This window comes from Saimiri boliviensis, chromosome 1 (genome assembly GCF_048565385.1).
Source record: "Saimiri boliviensis isolate mSaiBol1 chromosome 1, mSaiBol1.pri, whole genome shotgun sequence".
Classification (NCBI taxonomy): Eukaryota; Metazoa; Chordata; class Mammalia; order Primates; family Cebidae; genus Saimiri; species Saimiri boliviensis.
In genome coordinates, this window is record NC_133449.1 from 130,217,395 (window position 1) to 130,236,880 (window position 19,486).

At 46.7% G+C, this 19,486-nt stretch overlaps 1 non-coding gene and 1 pseudogene across 1 annotated transcript; one reads left to right on the forward strand and one right to left on the reverse strand.

The window, feature by feature from the left end:
• The first annotated feature begins 5,099 nt into the window (after positions 1–5,099).
• Positions 5,100–11,821, forward strand: LOC101053403 (dnaJ homolog subfamily C member 17 pseudogene; annotated as a pseudogene).
• A 7,112-nt stretch (positions 11,822–18,933) lies between these two features.
• Positions 18,934–19,035, reverse strand: LOC120362129 (U6 spliceosomal RNA). The gene has a single exon (XR_005578121.1). It is a non-coding gene; the product is annotated as a U6 spliceosomal RNA (small nuclear RNA).
• Between the last annotated feature and the right edge of the window lie 451 nt (positions 19,036–19,486).

Here is a 19,486-nt window from a genome sequence, read left to right on the forward strand (position 1 = left end):
GTGGTTAAACAGAGCCTGGTTTAAAAAGTACCTTCCTCCCCTCTCTCTCTCACTATGTGATCTTTGCACATCGGTTCCTTTCGCCTTTCACCATGAGTGGAAGCAGGTTGAGGCCGTCACCAGAAGCAGATGCTGGTGTCATGCTTCTTGTATAGCCTGCAGATCTGTGGGCCAAATAAATCTCTTTGTAAATTACCCAGCCTCAGGTATTTCTTTCTAGCAACACTAAAAGGACTAACATAACTTTCTGGAAAAGGCAAAACTATAGAGACATTAAAAAGATCAGTGGTTGCCAGGGGTTCAGGGGAGAGTGAAAGGGTTGAATAGGTAAAACACATGAGACATTTAGGGAATGAAACTATTCTGAATGATACAGTAATGGTGGAGAGGTGATAATAGGGTTTCATCAAAATTCATAGAACTTCATGGCACAAAGAGTGAATCTTTTTTTTTTTTTTTTTTTTTTTTTTTTGAGTTGGAGTCTTGCTCCGTCACCCAGGCTGGAGTGCAGTGGTGCAATCTCGGCTCACTGCAACCTCTGCCTCCTGGGTTCAAGCAATTCTCCTGCCTCAGCGTCCTGGGTAGCTAGGATTACAGGCACGAGCCACCAGGCCTGAATAATTTTTTGTATTTTTAGTAGAGACAAGGTTTCACCATATTGCTCAGGCTGGTCTTGAATTCCTGACCTTGTGATCTGCCCACCTTGGTCTCCCAAAGTGCCGGGATTACAGGCATGAGCCACCACGCCCAGCCAGGAGTGAATCTTAATATATGCAAATTTTACAAAATCTTTAGAGGGCTGGGTGAATCCCTGGATGAAATGCAGAATGGGACAAGGCGATCTAACTGCATTACAAATGTATGAAACAGCCTCACAGAGGGAGTCTGGGGGAAATGTGCTAACCTAAGTAGCACTGAAAATGAGTGGGGTCCATGACATGAAGGGCAAAAGGAGCTATATACAAGCACTGTCTCCAGTTCATAAAGTCATTTATCACATGGGTATTAATTAACAGTAGAAACACTGCTATACATATACAGAGAACTGAACAGTTAAATACACAGATGGCAGATGGTAGGAGCCAGGTTTCTCACTATCAGCATGGGAGGTTACAGATAAGAGGGGGCAAGGGCAAGTGAATGCCAGAATAATCCATGAGGTAATGGATTAGAGTTGGAGTCATCACTATGAACTCGTCTTTAGTTTAGTTTGTTTTTTGTTTGTTTGTTTGTTTGTTTTGAGATGGAGCCTCGCTCTGTTGCCCAGGCTGGAGTACAGTGGCACAGTCTCTACTCAGTGCAACTTCCGACTCCCCAGTTCAAGCTATTCTCCTGCCTCAGCCTCCCAAGTAGCTGGGATTACAGGCATGCACCACCATGCCAGCTAGTTTTTATTTTTAGTAGAGACGGGGTTTCACCATGTTGGCCAGGCTGGTCTTGAACTCCTGAGCTCAGGTGATCCACCTGCCCCTGCCTCCCAAAGTGCTGGGATTACAGGTATAAGCTACTGTGCCCAGCCATTCCTGTTTAATTTAATTTAGATACAGATGCTTATGAACAGAAATATTTAGGTAATGTATATGCATGCAGTAGGATATACATACATATTTCCTTGCTCTGTCGGTTGAGGGAGGCTTAAAAAGGAATGACACCCAGTAGCGAAGAACACACTTGCCACTCAGATATTGATTTCTAATCTCAGTCTCCAAAAAAGGAACCAATGCTCTTTGAAGAGATGGCTGATTCTAAAACTGGAGCAGGAAATATAGAGGATAAGCCTGGAGCATCTTGTCATTCCAGAAAGCAGAAAACTGCTGAACAAACACAAACCCACAATGATGAGAGTATGTCAGAGGTCCAGGAGCCAACTGACAGATCTCCCAATGGCTAGAGCTGGAACAACTTGGGCAACAAAATAAATATTGGATTATAACCCAAAATATAAACGACATATTTATGATTTCATACTGATAAAGAAATGATAGAATAACTAAGTTGCCAGGCGTGGTGGCTCATGCCTATAATCCCAACACTTTAGGAGGCCAAGGTGAGTGGATTACCTAAAGTCAGGAGTTCAAGACCAGCCTGGCCAACATGGTAAAACCCCCATCTCTACTAAAAATACAAAAATTAGTCGGGCGTGGTGGCACGTGCCTGTAATCCCAGCTACCCAGGAGGCTGAGTCAGGAGAATTGCTTCTGGGAGGCAGAGGTTGCAGTGAGCCGAAATCATGCCACTACACTCCATCCTGGGTGACAGAGTGAGACACTATCTCAAAAATTAAAATAAAAATCAATGGACTAAAAAACACGTTCTAGAACTCTAATAAGGAAATGTAAGTGTTCAAAAAACTGCAAAACAAAAAATCTATAAAATTAAGATAATGTCTTTATAATTATAACCTGTAGTTAAAACATTGTTGATTTATTAATTTTTTTTTTTTTTTTTTTTTTTTTTTTTTGAGACAGAGTCTCACTGTCATCCAGGCTGGAGTGCAGTGGTGTGATTTCGGCTCACTGCACCCTCCACCTCCTGAGTTCAAGCGATTCTCCTGCCTCAGCCTCCCAAGTAGCTGGGACTGCAGGCACTCGACACCATGCCCAGCTAATTTTTGTATTTTTAGTAGAGACGGGGTTTCACCATGTTGGCCAGGCTGGTAGCAAACTCCTGAGAACACTGAAACCTGAAGGGCGGGAATCCGATGCTAAAACGGATTGTGGGAAATGGTGGAAATCCGGAAAGGAGAAAGTGAGGCAGAATGGGAGGACCAGGGTGGGGGGTGGGGCAGTGAGCTGGGTTAGGAAGGATTAGAAATCAGAACCTTAGGAAGAATCCAGAAAGGAACTGTCCTTAATAAGGTGTGTGCTACAGCCGGGTGCGGTGGCTCACACTTGTAATCCCAGCACTTTGGGAAGCAGAGGCAGGTGGATCACCTGAGGTCAAGAGTTTTAGATAGCCTGGCAAATATGGTGAAACCCTATCTCTACTAAAATACAAAAATTAGCCAGGTGTGGTGCACCACTAATCCCAGCCACTCAGGAGACTGAGGCAGGGGAATTGCTTGAACCTGGGAGGTGGAGGTTGTAGTGAGCCAAGATCGCGCCACTGCACTCCAGCCTGGCGACAGAGTAAGACTCTATCTCACAAACCAAAACCAAAACCAGAAAAAAAAAAAAAAGACAAGAAAAAGAAGCTGCATGCCAGGGTTGAAGGAAGGAGTTCAAAGACCCTGAGAGTGAGGGCAGGGGAGAGACAGGGTTGGGGGTGCAGTGGGGTGCTCATGCAGCACCAAACAGAAGACGAGAGGAAAACAGAGCCCTTCTCCTCCGACACCAACTGCTCTTCTGAGTCCCAGGCCTCCTGTTCTTGTGTCTGCTGACCTACTGACCTGTCTCTGAATCCTGCTGGAATGTTGTTCCTCCTGATCTCTGCCCTGCCTCAGACCTTTCACTAATACCCCCGCTTCCCACTGCCCAGCGCCCACCAGCCCCACTGCCCCTGACCATAACCTGCCCCATCCCAGATGCCCCTGCTTCCATCTCATGCCCTTGGTGACCCAAAAGGGACCTGGACACATAGGTGAAGAGGGTGCTCTTCTGGTTCCTCCTGCTCAGGTGTCCCAGTTGCACAATCATGAGTGTGAGGGAATGTTGGATATGACACAGATTCTATTTCTCAAGCTGTTTCACACTGTGGTTTACCTAACAGTGTTTTTGTGGAGTCATCCATGGGGATTTGGTCCTCCCTGCAGACCAAGGACCTTAGCACAGATTTCTTTTCTTTTTTTTCCCCCAAGCACAGACTTTTTGAGCAGCCTAGAGAGACTCTGGCCTCACCAGCCCACACTAAAATCTGGGTCCTACCGGCCCTGCTTGGTCCAAGCACAGCAAGGTTAACAGGATGGAAATAGTGACTTTATAATATCAAAAAGGAAGGATGTCATGGGCCAATGGAACACAATAGAGAACCCAGAAATAATCCATGCATTTATAGCCATGGATTTTTTTTCACCAAGGCACCAAGAACATACCTTAGGGAACAGACAGTGTCTTCCATAAGCAGTACTGGGAAAATGAGAGCTATCTACGTGTGAAGAATAAAACTAGACCCCTATGCTTCACTGTATATAAAATCAAATTAAAATTAATGAAAACCTCACATGTAAGAAACTACTGGCCAGGTAAAGTGGCTCACGCCTATAACCCGAGCCCAAGCCTAGGTGGACAGATTGCCTGAGCTCAGGCATTCAAGACTATCCCGGCCAATATAGTGAAACCCCGTCTCTGCTAAAAATACAAAAATTATCCAGGTATGGTCGTGCACACCTGTAATTCCAGCTACTAGGGAGGCTGAGTGAGGCAGGAGAATTGCTTGAACCCAGAGGATGGAGGTTGCTGTGAGCTCATATCACGCCACTGCACTCCAGCCTGGGCAACAGAGTGAGACTCCACCTGAAAAAAAAAAAAAAAAAAAAAAAGCAGAAGAAGAAAAAGAAAACACCAAAGATATGCTTTAGAACACTGAACACTGGTCTAGGCAAAAACTTTTTGAGTAAGACATCGAAAGCACAGGCGAACAAAGCAAAAATTGATACATAGGGTCACATCAAGCTGAAAAGCTTCCACACAGAACAACATTTCTTTTATTTAAATGAAAAATAAAGTGGACTAGGCGCTGTGGTTAACGACTATAATCCCAGCACTTTGGGAGGGCCAAGACAGGCAGATTACATGAGGTCAGGAGTTCTAGACCAGCCTGGCCAGTGTAGTGAAACCCTGTCTCTACTAAAACACAAATAATAAGCCAGGGATGGTGGCGGGTGCCTGTAATCCCCAGCTACTAGGGAGGCGGAGGTAGGAGAATCCCTTGAACCTGGGAGGCAGAGGTTGCAGTGAGTCAAGATCGTGCCACTGCACTCCAGTCTGGGCAACCGAGATGACTCCGTCAAAAACAAAGAAACAAACAAAGTGAAGAGATAACCCACAGAACCGGGGAAAATTTTTGCACACTATTCATCCAACAAAGGATTAATAGCCAGAATATCTAATAACTCAAAATCAAAAATCCTAAATAATCCTATTAAAAAATAGTCAAATCCCATGGGGTGCCCGGCCCTGCGGTCTCCGCGCCCTGCCTGCAGCTCCACCCTGCGCCCAGCCCAACCTGCAGGGACTCGGCCTCGCCAAGCGCCACCGGCGGCCTGGACCCCTGGGACTCCTCAAGCTGGCGCCTCTCGTCCAACTTGTGACCCTCACCAAACACCCTGCGGGCCCAGGCGGGCCGGGGACGAGGCCATGACCAAAGTCATGACATCGTGCTGCCCTAGTCGCCAGCCCCGCCCAGAAGCCACAGACTTGAGGTGGGCAGCCACAGTCGGACGGACGGACCAACCGGCCAGGCCTGCGGGACTGCCCCCTCCAAGTCCCCGGCGGTTCCCCATCATCGCCCTGCGCCCACCCCCATCGCCCCTGCCCCCGGCGGCGGCCTCGTGTGCGAGGGGGCTGCCTTCACCTCGGTGCCTCAGTTTCCCCAGCTATAAAACAGGGACAGAGCAGCCCAGAGGCCAAGAGGAGCCACCTGTGGAGCCCCGCCCACCCCCAGCTTGCCCCCCCACAACCCCGTTCGCTCCCTCAACCCCCCACTGACCCCCCCAACCCCTGCTCCCTCCTGCCCCCACACCCCCCTCCCGCCCCTGGCCCTCTAGGTGGCTGGAGGTCTGATGAGGATGGTTTTCTTAATTTAATTTAATTTAATTTAATTTATTGAGACCGGGTTTCACCATGGCCAGGATGGTCTCCATCTCTTGACCTCGTGATTTGCCTGCCTCGGCCTCCCAAAGTGCTGGGATTACAGGCGTCAGCCACCGCGTCTGGCCTGAGGATGGTTTTCTAAGTGCAATACTTGTCCCCCTCTGTCCGCATCATGCTCAGGCAATAACCAGCCCAGCCCCATCCACGCATGTCCCGCGGTGACCTCCGGGAGCAGCACCCAGGCTCCTTGCAGCACCCGCACTGATGGGCCGGCTGTCCTGGCTGCGAAGGGCAAGGGGCGAGGCTGGGGTTCCCCTGCCAATGAATGAACTGACCAGCGGAGGCAGCAATGCCCCCAACGTGGCCCCCACGCCCCACTGACCCCTACACCCTCCTTCCACGCAATAAATGACAGCATGGGCAAAAAATTTAAAAAGGCAAAAGACCTCAAAAGATATTTTCCAAGAGAAGACATACAAATGGCCAACAGGTAAATGCAAACATGTTTAACATCACTAATCATCACAGAAATCCACATCAAAACCACAATAAAATATCATCTAACCTCCATTAACATGCTGATTATCAAAAAGTCAGAAAATAACAAATGCTGACAAGGACACAGAGAAACAGGAGCACTCAAACACTCTTGGTGGGAATGTAAAATAGTTTATCCACTACGTAAAACTGCATGGAGGTTCCGCAATAAACTGAAAACAGGACTACCATATATTCAGCAGTCACACTGCTGTGGACACGCCCACGAGAAAGAAACTCAGTGTACCAAACACACATCTGCACTCCCATGTTTATTGCAGCACTATTCACAGCCGAAATACAAAATCAACCTAAGCATCCACCAACAGATGAATGGACAAAGAAAGTGTGGTACATACACACAAAAAGAAAGGATTTGCGAATATACTAAAAGCCACTGAATTGATGCCTTAAATGGAGAAGTTGTATGTGATGTGAACTCTATTTCAATTAAGTTATTAAAAACATAGGGGGTGGGGCATGATGGCACACACCTGTAATCCCAGCACTTTGGGAGGCTGAGACAGGCAGATCACGAGGTCAGGAGATAGAGACCATCCTGGCTAACAAGGTGAAACTCCATCTCTACTAAAAATACAACAATCAAAAAAAAAAAAAGAAGAAAGAAAGAAAAGAAAAAAAAGAGTTCCTTATGTCCAAGCTTGGCGGCAGAGTGAGACACTATCTCAAAAAAAAAAAAAAAAAAAAAGGAGTTTCTTTTTTTTCTCCACCCAAGACAGAGTCTTGCTCTGTCGCCCAGGCTGGAGTGCAGTGGCATGATCTCGGCTCACTGCACCTCGGCCTCCTGGGTTCAAGCTGTTCTCCTTTCTCAGCCTCCCGAGTAGCTGGGACTACAGGTTTGTGCCACCATTCCCTGCTAATTTTTGTATTTTTAGTAGAGAAGGGGATTCACCATGTTAGCCAGGACAGTCTCGAACTCCTGACCTCTCGATCTGCCTGCCTCGGCCTTCCAAAGTACTGGGATTACAGGTATAAGCCATTACACCTGGCCCAAGGAACTCTTACTTAACAAGAGTCATAGGCGTTCTTGTAAGCCTTCTGCAAGATCTGGTTTTAAGTTCTGCAAGTTTGCAGTTCAATGAATGTGAAGCTCTTTAACCGATAAATATATTATGCATATTTGTGAAAACTTGACAGCCCTGAGAACATTGGTGCTTAATCATTGGTTTTAGCACTAGTCTGTTAAAAACTGAAGTGTCCTTTGCACTCTGTAATTTTGGTTTGTTGATGTTTAGCCACATCTGAATCATCCCTTTTATTCTGCTCTTGGAGGCTCCATAGGGATTTCCCTGTTCATCCAGTTGGATGGGAATCCTCAAAAGCCCATCAAATACCAAAATAAATGGCTATATTCTGTAGAATGCTTTTAATGGGGGAATCACATATGACCAGGAAGTGAATGATTATTACCATTGATCAGAAACTCCCATAAAGATAAGTTTTTTGTGTGTTTTTATTTTTGTTTTTGTTTTTGTTTTTTGAGACAGATTCTCTGTCACCCAGGCTGGAGTGCAGTAGTGCAATCTCAGCTCACTGCAACCTCTGCCTCCCGGGTTCAAGAGATTCTCCTGCCTCAGCCTCTGGAGTAGCTGGGATTACAGGTATGCACCACCATGGCTGGCTAATTTTTTTGTATTTTTAGTAGAGAAAGGATTTCACCATGTTAGCCAGGCTAGTCTTAAACTCCTGACCTCTAATGATCCATCCCTCTCCGCCTCCCAAAGTACTAGGATTACAAGCATGAGCCACTGTGCCTGGCCTGCATGTTTCTTTATACAAGTCATTTCAAGAAAATTTGAAAAAGATAAGTTGATTTAAATTTTTTTAAAAAAGGAGTACTATTCACTGAAAAAGGAGCATGAGCTGGGTGCAGTGGCTCATGTCTGTAATCTCAGCACTTTGGGGGGCCAGACAGGTGGATTGCTTGAGATCAGGAATTTGAGACCAGCCTCATCAACAGGCTGGTTTTGGTAGAAACCCTGTCTCTACCAAAAATACAAAAATTCGCTGGGCATTCTTTTTTCTTTTTTCTTTCTTTTTTTTTTTATATGAAGTCTCACTCTGTTGCCCAGGCTGGAGTGGTATACAGTGATACAATCTCGGCTCACTGCAACCTCTGTCTCCTGGGTTGAAGCCAGTCTTCTGTGTCATCTTCCAGAGTAGCTGAGATTACAGGTGCATGCTACCATGCTCAGCTAATTTTTGTATTTTAGTAGAAATGGAGTTTCACCATATTGGCCAGGCTGGTCTTGAACTCCTGACCTCAGGTGATCCGCCACCTCGGCCTTCCAGAGTGCTGGGATTACAGGCTTGAGCCACCACGCCCAGCCAGGACATACTTTTGTTGCCTGACATACCCACTCTTGGAACAGTCTTTCCTAACCCACTTGCTAGGCCCAACAGAGCATAGGAGGAGCCAGAGAGCGTTTCTGTTTGGCCCCAGCACCTCTGAAGATCCTTCAGTCGAGCCTGAATAAAGGTGGAAACAAAAATATTGGGCGTCTCCTTTTCCACTGATTATAGGGCAGTTATAAGATCCTGAGAAGTAAGAATGTTTTCTACATGTGACTCAGTATGTCTTTATTAAATAAGATTAAAATATCTAAACTCTTTATTGTTTTCTGCTACTGTAACAGAATACCAAACACTGAGTGATTTATAAAGAATAGAAGTTTAAGGCCGGGCGATGTGGCTCATGCCTGTAATCCCAGCCTTTAAGAGGCCGAAGTGGGTGGATCACAAGATTAGAAGGTCGAGATCAACCTGACCAAAATAATGAAACCTCGTCTCTATTAAAAATACAACAATTAGCGGGGCATGATGTTGCATGCCTGTAATCCCAGCTACTCAGGAGGCTGAGGCAAGAGAATCACTTGAACCTGAGAAGTGGGGGTTGCAGTGAGCTGATATTGAGCCACTGCATTCCAGCCTGGGTGACAGAGCAAGAGTCTGTCTCAAAAAAAAAAAAAAAAAGAAAGAAAGAAATGTATTTGGCTCACAGTTCTGGAGGCTGAGGAGTCTAAGATCAAGGGGCCACAACTTGTGAGGGCTTCTTGCAGTGCCATACCATAGCAGACGGGCAAACGTGCACAGGACACAGAGAGTGGATGGAAGCTGAACTTACCCTTTCATCAGAAGCCCACTCCCTGGGTAACCCCACCTACTCTCCAGATACTAGCACTCATCCGTTCCTGAGGGCAGAGGCCTCACGACCTAATCACCTCTTAAAGGCCCCACCTCTCATTCTTTCTTTTCTCTCTCTTTTTCTTTCTTTCTTTGTTTCTTCTTTCTTTCTTCCTTTCTTCCTTTCTTTTTTCTTTCTTCCTTTCTTCCTTTCTCTTTCTTCCTTTCTTTTTCTTTTTCTTTCTTTACTTCTTTCCTTTCTTTCTTCCTTCTTTCCTTCCCTTCCTTCCTTCCTTTCTTCTCACTTCTCTTTTCTTTTCTTTTCTTTTCTTTTCTTTTCTTTTCTTGAGATGGAGTTTTGTTCTTGTTACCCAGGCTGGAGTGCAACAGTGCGAGTTCAGCTCACTGCAGCATCCACCTCCAGGATTCAAGAGATTCTCCTGCCTCAGCCACCCGGGTAGCTGGGATCACAGGCACCTGCCAACAGGTCTGGCTACTTTTTGTGTTTCTAGTAGAGACAGTGTTTCGCCATGTGCCAGCCTGTTCTAAAACTTCTGACCTCACGTGATCTACTCACCTCGGCCTTCCAAACTGCTGGGATTACAGGCATGAGCCACCGCGCCTGGCCAGGCCTCACCTCTTAATACCATCACAATGGCAAATTTCAACATGAGTTTTGGAGGGGGTATTCAAACCACAGAACTTACTTTGCCTCGTTTTTCCTGAATCTCTTGGGATGTCTTCCCAAATGCTTTCATTTCTTTGTGGACGTGGTAAAAGCAAATAGTTGTGCTTTATCATCAACCATCAAAATTCAAAATGATTTCATTTCATTTCTGTTTTGCTTACTGAAATCTGAACTGATTTCACAGAACTCAAAATAACTCTAAATTAACCTAGGATTTAATTTGTTCAACTTTTCCTTCATCCTCCCTTCCCTTTCATCAATTTTATGAAATGTGTTATGCTATGTAGGGGTGAGAACTTGGGATTGTTAAGAGGACATCTTGCCCTCCACCGTTAAGTACAGTAAGATGACAAAAAGATGATAAAACCATGGTGACACCCTGGTAGTCCCAGCTACTCCAAAGGCTGAGCTGGGAGGATCCCTTTAGCCCAAGAGTTGGAGGTCAGCCCGGGCAACATAGCAAGACCCCATCAATCAATTCATCAATCAATGGGAATAAAAGGAATCGTTCCTCCACGTTTCAAAAAGATAAGTGTCATCCAATGTTGTGAACATCAACATCCAAGATTAAAAACAAGTTGAGAGCTGGAGATATACACAGGGCTCACAGGCAGGTTTGGGAGATTGGATTGGAAGCTGGGTTATTAATTCAGGAGCCAATTCCCAGGAGGCTAAGTGCCATTGGTATCCGGCAGTTCCCATGCTGTCTGGCTTGGACTCCTGGGAATTCTCCCTCAGACTCCAGGGAGTTGTAGCTTAGATCCTTGGTAGTTGGTGTTTTGACTCCCATCAGGGATGGAGCCACGGTGGTGGCCAAGAAGCTCTTGCAGATGGACCCATATACCCTTCTAGGCATCCAGGAGACGGCGACAGACAAAGAGCTGAAGAAGGCCTACAGGCAGAAGCCCTCTCCTGCCACCCAGACAAAAATCCCGATAATCCCAGAGCCGCTGAACTCTTCCACCAGCTTTCCCGGGCCTTGGAGGTACTGACCGATGCTGCAGCCAGGGCTGCATGACAAGGTCGGAAAAGCCAAGAAGCAGGCAACAGAGAGGACCCAGAAACTTGAAGACAGATGGAAGAGAATGAGGCTTGAACTGGAGGCTCGGGAGCGGCAGGCCCAGGCTCCGGGGAGCAAGGAAGCCCAGGGCAGCTGGAGACCCAGGACGCTGGAGCAAGAGATCTAGTGCCTTCGAGAAGAGGGCACCCGGCAGCTGGAGGAACAGAGAGGCTGATCCGGAAGCAGATCCTCCAGGAACATGACCAGAGGTGGAGAGAAATGGCCGAAAGCACCGAAGGCAGAGGAACCCCCAAACTGAAGCTCAAATGGAAGTGCAAGATGGAGGATGTGTCAAAAGGCGGCTATTCACAAGGCGTCCTCCTGCAGCTTCTGCAGAAGTACAGGGAGGTTCACAACCTGGTGCTTTCCAGCAAGAAAGCAGGCATTGCCGTGGTGGAGTTTGCCACAGTCAAGGCTGTGGAGCTGGCTGTCCAGAATAAAGTTGGCTTGGTCGAGAACCTGCTGAAGATTTCCTGATTTGGAGGGATGGCCCCAGGGCACAGTGCGTCCCAGCCACCCAGGGCAGTCCAAGGACTCAGTGCTGCTGGACAGGGACTCTGAGAGCCTTGTCTTCAGACAGCAGAGCACCAGCAGCTAATCATCACTCAGAGGCTGCAGAAGCAGGACTGGGGAACAGCCTAGGGAGCCGGGCCAGCCTTTCCGCCCATAGCCCTTTTCTTAAACATCAGCAATCACCACCAACAAAAGTAGACATTCTGTACATTTTGACTTGAAACTGTTGCTTGCCTTCAAGTCAGTCTCTCTGTTGTTGCCATGTCATCTTTGAATTGAATTCACATTGCAAAAATACAGCAGCTATTATCAACAAGGGCTGCAGAGGGTACTTCTTGAGTTGTAGGAGCTACTAGAATAATAAGATTCATAATCCTAGCAGCATAGGAATATGTTTATGGGCCACATTCCAGGAGTTCTTTAGTTCTTTTGTTGTGTTCTTCTTTCTCTCTCTCTCTCTTTTTTTTTTTTTTTTTTTTTTGAGATGGAATCTTGCTCTGTTGCCCAGGCAGGAGTCTGGAGTAGTGGTGTAATCTCGGCTCACTGCAACCTCTGCTTCCAGGGCACATGGGATTCTCCTGCCTCAGCCTCCCGAGTAGCTGGGATTACAGGCGCAGGCCACCACACCCAGCTAATTTTTTGTATTTTCAGTAGAAACGGGGTTTTACCATGTTAGCCAGGCGGAGGTTGCAGTGAGCCAAGATCCCACCATCACACTCCAGCCTGGGTGAAAAGAATGAAACTCATCTTAAAAACAACAACAACAACAACAAAAACCCCACCATATTTGGGTTTGGGTGGGGTGTGGTGGCTCACACCTCCCCACATTTTCAGTGGCCAAGCTAAAAGGATCACTTGAGTCTAGGAATTTGAGACCAGCCTGAGCAACATAGTAAGACCTTGTCTTAATTAATTCGTTATTGTCATTTTATTTCACATTTTATTTTTAATTTTTTTTTTTGTTTTTGTTTTTTTTAGATGGAGTTTTGCTCTTGTTGCTCTTGTTTCCCAGGCTGGAGTGCAACCTCCACCTCCTGGGTTCAAGTGATTCTCTTCCCTCAACCTCCCGAGTAGCTGGGATTACAGGCATGCACCACCACGTCAGCCTATTTTTAGTAGAGATTGGATTTCACCATGTTCATCAGGCTGGTCTCAAACCCCTGACCTCGGGTGATGTACCTGCCTCGGCTCCCGAGGTGCTGAGATTACAGGTGTGAGCCACCATGCCCAGCCCTATTTTTTTTTTTTTTTTTTTCTGTCACCCAGGCTGGAGTGCAGTGGAGCGATCTCTGCTGACTGCAACCTCTGCCTCCCAGGTTCAAAAGATTCTCCTGCCTCAGACTCCCAAGTAGCTGAGATTACAGGCGCATGCCACCACACCCAGCTAATTTTTTGTATTTTTTGTAGAGATGGGGTTGCACCGTGATAGTCAGGATGGATTGTCTCGATCTCCTGACTTCATGATCTCCTCACCTCGGCCTCCCAAAGTGCTAGGATTACAGGCATGAGCCACCACGCCCAGCTACATTTAGTTTTTAATTCCATTTTCACTTACATGATATTACCTTAGTGCAGAACCAACTTTAAGAAATCAGCTAGATACCTACAAAAAAAGTATCACACTTATCTGAGGAGCCCTTAAAAGGAAGAGGTAATATCTTTATTAGATAATGAGAGTAGCCTGGATTCTGGAGGGTACCATTTTTACACCACAAATTTGTTTTTTTCTTAATTCAGTCAATAGGCTGGGCATGAGGCTCATCCCTGTAATCCCAGCCTGTTGGAGGCCAAGGTGGGTGGATCGCCTGAGGTCAGGAATTCTCGACCAGCTTGGCCAACATGGTGAAATCCCATCTCTAATAAAAATACAAAATTAGCCAGGTGTGGTGGTGCAAGCTTGTAGTCCCAGCTACTTGGGGGGCTGAGGCAGGAAAATTGCTTGTACCTTGGAGGAGGAGGTTACAGTGAGCTGAGATCACACCATTGCACTACAGGCTGGGCTGTGGACTGAGACCCTGTCTCAAAAACAGAAAAACAACAAAAAAAAAATATATAACCAACGGGGCTCCAAGTTGTGTGAATCTGCAGCAATAGAGGTCAACTTTGGCTGCCTACTAGAATCATCCGCACAGCTACATTGGATTGGCTTTAAAAAATAAAACTAAAAATAGAATCATCTGTGGAGTTTAAAGACCTACTGATGCCTGACCCCATCTGAGACCAACTCATTGAGAATTGCTGGAAGTGAAACCCATGCAATGGTAATATTTAAAACTCTCTAGCTGGGCATGGTGGCTCACACCTGCAATCCCAGCACTTTGGGAGGCCAAAGTAGGAGGAGGATCGTTTGAAGCCAGGAGTTTGGGACCAGCCTGGGCAACATGGTGAAACTCTGTCTCGACAAAAAAATACAAACATTAGCCAGGCAGTGTTTGTATTGGGTGGGAAGCACCTGTGGTCCCAGCTATTGAGGAGGCTGTGGTGAGAGGATCACTTGAGCACAGGAGGCAGAGGTTGCAGTGAGCTGAGATCTCGCCATTGTACTCCAAATGAGGGGAAAAAAAAAAAAAACACTGAAATGCAGATGCTTTTGAGAATCCATGCTAAAGTAGGTAACTCTCTGGGCATATTGTATTAGGTATAAGTAAGTCCATATTATAATAACATTGCTTTTCAAATAGGAGCTCTGAAGCCTTCACCTGCTGCTAGTTTGGTAGCAGTATTGATCTCACATGCTCGTTGCTGGTATAGCAGCATGTAAACAGTTCTCATGGCTTTTGAAAAATGGAGATATAATTCATATATGTTATAATCTTTCCATTTAAAGTGTGCAATCCAGAGGTTTTGGGATATTCACAGAGTTGTACAACCATCACCATAATCAATTTTAGATCATTTTCACCACCCCAAAAAGAAATTCGTACCCGTTAGTTATCACTACTCAATCCCTCCATCCTCCCCAGACCGAGGCAATCATTAATCTACAATCTACAGATTTGCATATTCAAGTCATTTTACATAAGTAGAATAATATAATATGATGTCTTTTGTGACTGCACTTAGCATAACATTTTTCAGGTTCATGCATGTTATAGCATATAACAGTACTTTGTTTTTATTGCGAATGCATGGATATGTCACATTTTAAAAATCTGGGGCCTGGTGTGGTGGCTCACACCTGTAATCCTAGTATTTTGGAAGGCCATGGCAGGAGGATCGCTTTAGCCCAGGATGAAGAGGCTGCAGTGAGCCAAGATCACACCACTGTATTCCAGCCTGGGTGACAAAGTGAGACCTCGTCTCATAAAATAAAATAAAAATCTCTTCATCAGTTGATGAACATTAGAGTCTCAGTTGCCTTTAAGATTTTTTTTTTTTTTTTTTTTTTTTTGAGACGGAGTTTCGCTCTCCTTAGCCAGGCTGGAGTGCAATGGCACGATCTCGGCTCACCGCAAACTCCGCCTCCTGGGTTCAGGCAATTCTCCTGTCTCAGCCTCCTGAGTAGCTGGGATTACAGGCACGCACAACCATGCCCAGCTAATTTTTTGTATTTTCAGTAGAGACGGGGTTTCACCATGTTGGCCAGGATGGTCTCGATCTCTTGACCTCATGATCCACCCGCCTCGGCCTCCCAAAGTGCTGGGATTACAGGCTTGAGCCACCGTGCCCGGCAAGATTTTTTTTTGTTTTCCTGTGAGACGGAATCTTTCTCTGTTACCCAGGCTGGAGTGCAGTGGTACAATCTCAGCTCACTGCAACCTCTACCTCCCAGGTTCAAGCCATTCTACCACCTCAGCCTACCAGGCAACTGGGACTACAGGCATGCACCATCATGCCGGCTAATTTTTTGTGTGTGTTTTTAGTAGAGATGGGGTTTCATCATTCTGGCCAGGCTGGTCTTGAACTCCTGATATCAAGTGATCCACCTGCCTGAGCCTCCCAAAGTGCTGGAATTACAGATGTGAGCCACTGCGCCCATCCTGAGATATTTATTTATTTATTTTAGAGATAGGATCTTGCTCTGTTGTCCAGGCTGGAGTACAGTGGTGCAGTGATGTCTCATTGCAGCCTCAAACTCCAAGGCTCAAGCAATCCTCCTGCCTCAGCTTCCTGAATAGCTGGGACTATAAACATACACCACCATGCCTGGATGATTAAAAGAAAAAAATTGTAGAGATGAGGGGCTCTTTTAGTTACCCAGACTGGTCTGGAACTCCTGGCCTCAAGTGATCCTCCTGTGTCAGCCTCCCAAAGTGCTGGGATTACAGGCGTGGGCCACCAGGCCTGGCCAATTTAAGACATTTTTATTTTATATTTTTAAGAGTTTTGAAAAGACGATATAATTGGGTATAACTATCCTTCCAGAATTTTTTTCTTTTTTTTTGAGATAGAGTCTCATTCAGCCACCTAGGCTAGAGTGCAGTGACACGATCTCAGCTCACTGCAACCATGTTTACTGGGTTCAAGTGATTCTCCAGTCTCAGCCTCCTGAGTAGCTGGGATTACAGGCACCTGCCAGCATGCCTGATGTATTTTTGTATTTAGTAGAGACAGGGTTTCAGCATGTTGGCCAGGATGGCCTTTTTTTTTTTTTTTTTTTTTTTTGTGAGGCGGAGTCTTGCTCTGTTGCTCAGGTTGGAGTGCAGTGGCGCAGTCTCGGCTCACTGCAACCTCCACCTCCTGGGTTCAAGGCTCCAGGCGTCCCTAAACTTTTTACATAGGGAGCCAGTTCACTGTCCCTCAGACCGTTGGAGGGCCGCCACATACTGTGCTCCTCTCACTGACCACCAATGAAAGAGGTGCCCCTTCCTGAAGTGCGGCGGGGGGCCGGATAAATGGCCTCAGAGGGCCGCACGCCGCTCGCGGGCCTTAGTTTAGGGGTGCCTGGTTCAAGCAATTCTCCTGCCTCAGCCCCTGAGTAGCTGAGATTACAGGCACCTGCCCCAAGCCCGGCTAATTTTTGTATTTTTAGTAGAGATGAGGGGTTCACCATGTTGGCCAGGGCAGTCTTGAACTCCTGAGCTCGTGATCTGCCCATCTTTGCCTCACAAAGTGCTGATATTATAAGTGTAAGCCACTGCACCCGGCAGCCAAGATGGTCTCGAACTTCTGGCCTCAGGTGATTCACCCACCTCAGCCTACCAAAGTGCTGGGATTACAGGCATGAACCACTGAGCTCAGCATAGAATTTTTTAATTGCATGTGTATACATTTATAATGAAAAAGGAAATAGGATCTTTACTTGCTACAGCAGAGTCCCTTTTTAAAATCTTGTATTAATGGAAACAGAAGTTGGTTGGTTAATTCAAATGGTTTCCTGATAGTAACCTGCTGGACATAGTAGTCAATGGGCTGTTAGCATCACTCATATGTTTTATAGGGAAATAGAAGGTAAATGTTGGTTAGGCCAGGTTCAGTTAAGAGAACTGCTCCTGCATTTGGACTTTTTTGAATAAGGTAGATTTTTCCCTATCTCATTACATAATAATGTTTATTGAACACCTACTATTCTGAAAAGCATTGTCTTAAGTGCTTTACATGCATTAATTCCTGTAATCATCAGTAACCCTATGAATGAGTACTATTAGTGTCTCCTTTTTATAGATGAGGAAACTGAGGTGTACAGGGAGGAAAATTAAATTGTTCACAGTTATGCACAGTGCGAGAGACTGAGTTTGAATTCCAACTTAGTCTGGTTGGTAGAACCCATTCTTAAGCATGGTACACTATGCTTATGGTACACTATGGCCTTTTTATCAGTTTCAATTGCTTTAAAATGTGATTATAGGAATGTGCCAAGTCATAGTTTATTTTATTTTGTTTTGTTTTATTGTCTATTTATTTAGAGACAGAATCTTGCTCGGTCACCAAGGTTGGAGTGCAGTAGCATGATGGTGGCTCACTACAACCTCTGCCTCTCGGGTTCAAGTGATTCTCATGCCTCAGCTTTTCAAGTAACTGGGATTACAGGCGTACACCATCATAACAGCTTGATTTCTCTATTTTTAGTAGCGTCAGGGTTTTGCCATGTTGGCCAGGCTGGTCTCGAACTCCCTGCTCAAGTGATTCACCTGCCTCAGTCTCCCAAAGTATTGGGATTACCGGTGTGAGCCACTGCACCTGGCTTCATGTCATAGTTTATTAATCACTTACTCTAAGAAACAAAAATTTGCTGAGTGCAGTGGCTCACGCCTGTAATCCCAGCGCTTTGGGAGGTCAAGGCAGGCAGATCACCTGAGGTCAGGAGTTCGACCTCTCTGCAGGTTCAGGGGGGTCATCCTAAGGCACTTGCTGGAAGGCAGATGCCAATGTGCCTGCACACAGGTGCACGGGGGCAGGTGAGGGAGCCAGAGAGGAATCACCTCTTCGTCAGAAAGGGCTGGGGAAACAGACAGGAAAACCTCACAGCTTTCTCCCTCCCTCCCCAGGGGATACACACACACAATGCTGGGAGCCCAGAGCAACCTGAGGTGACTCCCAGGCTCTCCTGGACCTCCCAGAGCTCACAAGGGAGGAGGGCACCCAGGGCCAGCCTTGGGCCCTCCCTGTCACTATGTCCTACGTAGAGCTCCACCAGGAAAGATGAGGCCTCATGCTGGTGGGAAGAGGACAACAAAGGCTCAAAGTAAGGCCAGTTCTAGAACAGAGCTCTGCTCTGGCAGGAGGGAGGTGAGACCGGGAAAGACAGAGGCGGGGGTGGCAGATGGTACAACTCTGAGAACAAAGCAGAGAAAGGAAACTGATCCCCAGGAAGTGAGCAGCCTCTGTATGGAGAACTGCCCTTCCCCTCACTGCTCACACAGGGTTTGGCCTCCTGGACCCTGCACAGGGAGACCTGGTGATCCAGAAGACTATGGGAAAGCACCCCAACTCCTGGCCTCCTGCAGAAGCCTATGGCTAGCTTTGCTGATTTTATATGAGGATGATGATGGTGACTTTTTTTTTGAGACAAGTCTCTCTCTCTTTCTCCCAGGCTGGAGTGCAGTGGCAGCGATCTCTGCCCATTGCAACCTCTGCCTCCTGGGTTCAAGTGATCCTCCTGCCTCAGCCTCCCAAGTTGCTAGAATTACAGGCACCCACCACGATGGTTGGCTAATTTTCTATTTTTAGTAGAGACGGAGTTTTGCCATGTTGCCCAGGCTGGCCTCGACCTCCCGACTTCAAGTGATCCGCCCACCTTGGTCTCCCAAAGTGCTGGGATTACAGGCGTGGGTCACTGCATGCTGGCCTATTATTATTATTTTTATATAGGACGCTTCACAAATTTGCATGCCATCATAGTGCAGGGACATGCCAATCTTCTCTGTATCGTTCCAGTCTTAGCATATGCTGCCAAAGCAAGCACAGCCAGCTTTGCTGATTTTGAGCAGCCCTGCCTGTCGGCCAATGGAAATCAGACTGGAGGAGGCACCCAGCTCAACCAGTGCTCCTCCTGCAGCCACGCTGTGCTCAAGGTCAAGGTGAGGCCGTGGACAGGGTTGAGGACCTGGGAGAGCCCTGGAGCCTGAGCCAAGCACTAGACCTCTGCTCCTACTCCCAGGTAGACCAGCAGGAATGATTGGCCCCATCTTGCCAGTGGGAGGGAAAACTCTACTGATTGACTAGTCTGATGCAGAGGAAGCCAGCACACAGGCACCAGGAGCCTTGGGCTAAAGACAGTGGAGCCACCTCCACCTCCCACTTTGTGCTGGGCAAGGCAGTGGATGTGCTGAACCAGGACCTCCCCTGTGTGCCTCCTCAGGACAACAAGCTCACACGCTTGTTGCAGGTCAGCCCACCTGTGTCAGGGCAAAT